We start from the raw sequence: 7,511 nt of genomic DNA, 5'->3' as shown, positions 1-7,511 counted from the left end.
TAAGTTTTAATACTTCTACTTCAATTATTTTATAAAGATTATTCTTTATGGGAATATTATTTAAATAATAATATTCAGACATTTTCTAAATATTCTGGGGACTGATTTACTTCATTAAATCAGCTTCACTCCAAACATTCTTAAAAATGTTTTGCGAGTCTTCAAAATGATTTTTTTAAAAGTTAGAGCGGATCCCAAAACTCATTTTTTTTAAGATCCTCCTTTCGAAGGGGATTTAAATACTCGCTCAAAACCTGAGGGATCCGGCTCTGTGGTGTGTTTTATATTCGCAACAAGGTTGCTGTTTTGATAAATGAATTGATTACTTACCCAACACTCGGGAAGTAAAATTCTTGGAACAAGTTAATCCATTAACAGGCATCGCCTGGGAAATATCAGTGAGTTCTCCTTTCCAAATAGATACGACTTCTTGGTGGAGCCGTATCAACAAGTTTCTACTTGGGGAAAGTGGGGACAAGCTTTACGTTTCAGAGTCATGGATTTCATCTGAACTAGGAGTGGCGTAAGTGGCCGAGTAGCGCCGGCCCAGCCTTATTATATTGGCCCAAATGGCCTGGAAGTTCCGCTAAGGCGGTCCATTCCTTAGGAGTTCAGTGTTCGGTTGACAAGTAAATCCGACAGGTTCTCCTCTACATGTAGAAAATGGTGGGGTTGCACTACTACGACTGATCATCGTAAGTGGTCTTCCTGGCGTGGCAAACTCCCGTAATGAGTTCATCATCCAATTGGATAATTTCTACAACACTACCCAGAGCACTTCGATAGAAAGGCTACGGTTGGGCGATTGTTGAGTGTTGGCAGGGTCAAGTTTTCAAAATGATGTTTACATCAAATGAAGTATCTCGTAACTTCATTTTATTTTGATAATATTTTAGAGATTTAATCTATTCAAATCTTGCCTTATAGTCTCATCTATGTGATGAACTTTTGAAGCTAATTATAACTTGAACGGTGGTAGTTCAAGTAGTAGTTGGGAAAGATATAAGTATATTGGGGTATCTTGTAACTTCATCTTTTAAACTTATATCTAATTAATAATTGTCTTATGAATGACAAAGATTTTCAGAAAAACGTTGAGACAAGGTTAGATATATGAGATCACCTTGCAACGATATTTTTTTTATACAGTTATACACTGGGACTTTGTGTATATTGTGCATGGAAGAGGACTTCCAATATTTTGAAAAGTATATATGTATATATATATACTGAATATTTTGCGACTTCATCGCATTAAGATATCAACTTGGTTCATTTCTTTTGACCAAGACTTTCATGAGTACTATGAGAAGGCTCATATATTGTTAATCATTATACATATTATTTTGGTGGGCTTGCTGCTCACCCTTGCTTTCTTCTTTCATCACACAACATCAGATAGACAAGATGAACCGGACCAAGCTCCCGATTCGCAAGAGGTTAGGAGACGTTCCGCAGTTTTCTAGAAGCACTGATGCCGCCATAGCTGAGGTAGGAACTACCAATAGGCTAGGCTTTCAACTTTTGATGTATCAGATTATGTATATTTATGAATTGTAATAATGGCAAAGAAATGTAAATTTATTCAGAAACCTGTTTAAGGTGTATTGGCATATAATTGTGGAATAAAACGACTTGTGATTATTTTTGGATATTCATCTCTGAGACTATAACTTGTGGTGTGTGTGTTTATTGTGGGGTCACAGTACAGAGTAGTTGATTATTTATTAAGATTGGGTGTTCGTTAAGGGAAATGGAACTCGTGACAACCCGGATCCCCGACCCCGGATTTGGGGGTGTTACAGAAATGGTATCAGAGCTAAGCGTTATAAACCTCAGAGATGATGTGACGTTAAGATAATAAGTTCACTAAGATAATAAGAACTCTTGCCAAGTTCATAATCGGGCTACTTAACGTAGCACTGACAGTTAAAACTATTATGGGAACCCTTATAAATATCGGGATAGAAGCGTAGTTCGTTATCGTAGATGGTAGCGGGACTCCGAACCCTGAGGTTGAGGAGCAACAGCGCGATGATGTTTATTACTAATTGGAGATCGGATTGTGGATCCGATAGAGTGTCCTAATGCAGGACCGGATGATGTTGATATTGAGAATGTAGCGGTTGAGGATGTTGTCCTAGAAGGGATAGTTGCTGAGAAGGATCCCATGGAGGATCCTGACAAGAATGAATAAAAGACCACTGATGAATTGATGACCATGGTTAGGTCGACTACCAGAGGTAGGATTGGTCGGTCACTACCAGAGGTTCGTTCAAGTTTGTAAAGATAGTAGCCCCTTTAACGCGGCTTACTCATAAGACTGAGAAGTTCGAATAGGCAGAGAAATGCGAGAACAGCTTTTAAGAACTGAAGCAAAGGTTGGTGACGGCCCCTATGTTGGCGTTGCCGGAGGGAAAAAGGAGATTTTGTGATTTGTAAGTGACGCTTCGCATAAGGAATTAGGGTGCTTCTTATATAGCACAGCAAGATAATCGCGTCTGCGTTAAGACAATTAAGGGAATTTAAAATTCGATATCCCCACCCATGAGCTTGGGCTCGTGGCAATAGTTTTGCCCTAAAGATTTGAGGCACTACTTGTATGGAGAGAAGTGTGAGATTCACAAACCATAGGAGCTCTAGTACATTCTTACGTAGAAAGAGCTCAACATACGCCAGAGGAGGCGGTTAGAGCTAATCAAGAATTATGATTGGGAGATTCTTTATCATTCGGGGAAAGCCAATATGGTGGCTGATGCCCTTAGTAAAAAGGAGAGACTCAAGATGATAATGTCTTTTGGAGAGTTTATAAGAGATTTTGAGAAAATGGAAATAGTAGTGAAGGTAACCGGAGCCGGTACCGAAAAGCTGTTTGAGATAGCAATACAGCCCGAATTATTGAAAAAGAACATATTGTGCCAGTAAAAGTGATGAATGAAGGCAGAGAGCCAACAAATAGATATGAAATTAATACCGAGAGAGATGATAAGGGAATAATGAGGTATTCCTATAGAATTTGGGTTCCAAATGTTTAAGAGCTTAAAGATGAAATTTTAGATGAAAGCTAGTTTGAGGAATAAGAGTTAGAGCAAACCCTGAACGTGATAGTCAGGGAGGTTGCCACCAAGACAAAAGGAACCCATAACATGATGAAGTGGAAAATGAGGATTTAAATTATGTAAGATGACCCCAATTATGGGGAGTAGGAAGAAATATTTAGACTGAGGAAACAAAAGTCGAGTAAGGAAAGGAGACCCGAGATGGTACCCCTATACGGCAATTCATGGACCTGTCTAAAGAGAACTTAGACTATTATCCCCAACCACCACCCTGAGGAGACAGTGCGGTGGGAAATTCTTTCATGACCTTTAAGTCACTAAGCTCTCAGAGTTCCAAGGAACAAGCTGACCCAGTCGAGGCAAGAGCCTGGCTAAAGGAAATAGATGAATCATTTGAGATTCTAAATGATTGACGAACCACAAAAGACTGTTTTGTCACTTACCCTCCTAAGAGAGAGACCACCCGCTGGTGAAAGGCCAAGGAAGGCACGGAGCAAGAGATTATAATAAACTGATTTAAGTTCAGTCAATTGTTTTCAGGAAAGTACTTCCCAAGGTTATGGAGATAGTGTAAAAGATTAAGAGCCAGAACAAAGGCAGACGAGTATGATGAATTATGAATCTAAGTTGTAAAAGTTATCAAGATTCGTTCTGAAGACACGAATCCAGAATGACGGGATGTTTGAAATCAATGCTTATGTTATGTTGGTTCATGAAATAACGATAAGAGAAAGGAATATAAAGGCAAGAGAGTTTGAGGAATGATAAGGGAGTTGGGTATGAGGAAACCCTAAAGACTCGTAGAAATAGAAATAGAAAAGTATGTAATCGTCCGGATGAGAGTGATTCACCATGAGTTAAATTGATGGTTGAAGGTATAAGAGATACATATATTTTATCCCCTGTAAGTTGGGAAGATTCGAGGAAACCTTGAGATAATTCGAAGGATAAATAATGAGACGTGGATAGACTGAGGAGACAAGAAAGTAAGAAATTAAGAAAATTAGATGAAGGAAGTGACCTTCAAGAAGGTAAAGTGTAAGACCGGTGGCATGATACCCAGAAAGGGAGATGCCAGATATGAAAGATATCCCAACATTGAGATGACTGTTGAGATAAACAAAAAAAGTAAATAAGGAATTATTAAGAAGAAGTTCACGTTGAACATGACCAATATCTTCCAGAACATCCATGTTATCATTAGCAAATCAGGAAAGAAAAGCGGATGACCATTGTTATCTTTTGGAGGCCATATGGATTGACCTGAATTTGAATAAAGATGCTATTATGAAGTTAGGTATAGACTATCGAGGTGGGAATGATTGAATAAGACACCCTTATCAGGGATATATGACTTGATTTATCCATGGAAGGATGCAGGTACCTTTTAAAGGTGAAATTAAGGATAGAACATCGGTAACTTAAAATGAATCCTAGGGGAATGCATAAAGGTTGGAATTTCACCCTTAATAGGGACAGTATGAGTTTTGACAGTATGATTTGGAAAGGGTTAATGTAACAACAACCTTTAAGAATCAGTGGAGAAATTTTTCAGAAGTATATAAACAATGGTTCTAGTAATAGTAAATGGTATTTTAATATGCCCTGTATCTAGGGAATACAGGAGGAACGATTGAAGGATAACCTTAGAGGTTTTACAAGGAGAAAGGTAATATTCAAAATTTTCAAGAATAGAAATGTTGATAAAGGAAATATGACGTAATTATAATATTGCCAAGTGGGGCACGTGTTAAACCACGAGAAAGTATGGATCGAACCAGTAATGGTCGAAATTATTCAGGGCAATTAGGACTTAAGATAAAAGATGTTCTAATTATGATTGAGAGTCAGTCATAACAGTGATTAACCTCTAAAGACTGAGGCAATAACTTATGGAAAAATGGTGATTTTTTTTTTACTCATCAGATTTTAAGGAAAGCATTTTCACATAAACTGTGATTGAAATAAGGTAGAAAATTTATTTGGAGATGGTTAAAGTGACATTGACTGTAAGGAAATTTTACTATCAGGAAAGGCCAAAGAGGTGGCCGACACTTTAAAGGTAAGTGGATAATTATAGGCGCTTGTGCCAAAAGAATACAGTGATGATGGTTAAAACTGTGAAGGTTGTATTATGGTTTGGAAGATTGACATTCCTTCTGATGACTGTGCAATACCCAGTCGTAATAGTAGTTGGTAAAGGTTTAATTCGTGTAATCGCCATGAGCGGGCTATCTATCTTAGAAGGTACTATCTTGAGAATGAGCCTGGACCATGTTTCAAAAGGACTAAACGAACCTTTGAGATCAGGAGTGTTCTTCATGAATCAGAAATGGTGATTATGTTACCTCCTTAGAAGGATTTGATACGACATGTATGGACTCCGTATGGTTAGCTATTAAGATTTCATGGAAAGTGAATGATGACAGTGGGTCAGTGGTGGACCATAGTAAGGCATCAATGATTCTGCGAGTAACGAGCTGATTACAACCGTGAGAGTTGTATTGGAATGGGTATTGAGAAGCAAAAGCTCTAATGCTAAACGCTATAATGAGAGTCTATGCAATAGACTTGAAAGAATTTGGAATGATCACTTAACGCGGATTTAGTTATATCACGATAATAGATCATATGTCATTATCGAGGTGTCACCTTATGAGATCCTTGAGGGAAGATAATGTCGATCTCCCTTATGTTAGGATGAAGTTGTAGAGCGCAAGATGCTCGGACCCGCAGTAGTCCAAAGGACCAGGGATATAATAGATCTAATCAGAGGACGGCTGGTAGTAGCCCAAGATGGACATAAGAGGTATGCTGATTTGACTCAAAAAGGATAAAGAGTATGAAATAGGGGGCCTAGTAATGTTATAGGTATCCCCTTGGAAACCCTTGAAAAAGGATTGATGAGGTTCGGAAAGAAAGGAAAGCTAAGTCTACAATTTGTTGGACCCTTGGATATATTAAGACGTTTGGGAAGTTAGCATATGAGCTAGCCCTACCCCCGAACCTGTAGCAAGTTCCCACGTATCAATGTTAAGGAAGTGTAATTCGGATGCCAGACAAATAGGGGCATATGAGCGCATAGACATGCAACCAGACGTAACCTATATGGAGAAACCAGGAAGGGTATAGAGTAAAAAGGAACGAGTGCTTAGGAGAAGGGTTATCAAACTAGTAAGAGTTTGATGGTAGAACCACAATGTGGGAAAATTTACTCGAGAGTTAGAAAGTGCAATGCTAAGAGAGTATCCCTATTCATTTTCTATCTGATTCCGGGACGGAATCCTTTTAAGGAGGGGAGACTGTAATAACCCCAATTTTTGGGAAATTTTTGAAACCCTTATGAATAGTGTTTTTGCTGAATGAGAAAACTTTTCATGCCACACTATGTAGGGGTTCTGATATGGATATTCTGAGATTTTATTAGTACTTTATATGGGATATAAGTGTATGTAAAGATCGTCAGAATCCAAATCCGAACACTTTGATTTTTCCCGGAAATACACTAGATACGGAAAGATTTGAGAAAAAGGTAACAGGATAAAAAGTATTTAAATTAAAGGATTATAGGAGAGGATCATAAAAGGAATATAATATATTGAGAAAGGTTAAGGGAACCTAAGTAATAAGATCCCAGGTATGATCCTTCAAACGATAAACGAAAACGAAAGTTAAGCGAACCGTATAACAGATCAGCGGTCATTAGGCAAACAATTAGGAAGTTAATCAAAGGGATTAGAGAGGATGATGTCACCCAACCAATGAGAAGAGGACAAGGAGGGGAGGATGACATCATGAGGATGACACAAGCATGACATGGGAAGGAAGGAGATGTGATGGCTTTTTAAACACACAAAATCAAGGGCAACTAGGTAATTTACTAAAACAAACACAAAAATCAAACCAACCAAGCCAAGCAAATCATTTTCATCAAAATCAAAAAGAAACCAAGGCATTGTTCTTCATGCTCTCGGCCAAAACAGAACCGGAACACTAAAACTGCTGTATCTCCTTCATTTCTCACTCAAATATTGTGTTCTATAGCTCATTGGAAAGGTATTGAGATGGACTACAACTCTTGTTCACAAGTCTCGTCCAAATAATCATGGTAAGAGCCTCATTTTTACAGTTCTTTAAATCGGACTTTTAGAAACTTCAAAGCCTAACTTTGTGTTCTTGATTTCTTTGGAAAGATCAAGCTTGTAGGAAGCTCCCTAAGGCTTCCTAGCAACTTAACACCTCCCAAGGAAGGTATAAACTTCAAACCCTAGCCTTTACTTTATTTTTTAGTAAGTTTAATGGTTGGTGTTGTGAAATGAGAAGCATGGATTGTGATTATTAGTAGTTTGGTTTGATTTGGAAGTGTTTTTGGTAATTGAAGCTTGATTATAGTTCATAGGTCGTGATTGTGGTTGTTTGAGTTGAAAACCTTGGAGATTATGGACTGATGTG

This window comes from Apium graveolens, chromosome 2 (genome assembly GCF_009905375.1).
Source record: "Apium graveolens cultivar Ventura chromosome 2, ASM990537v1, whole genome shotgun sequence".
Taxonomy (NCBI): domain Eukaryota; kingdom Viridiplantae; phylum Streptophyta; class Magnoliopsida; order Apiales; family Apiaceae; genus Apium; species Apium graveolens.
Note: the sequence above shows the minus strand (reverse complement) of the source record.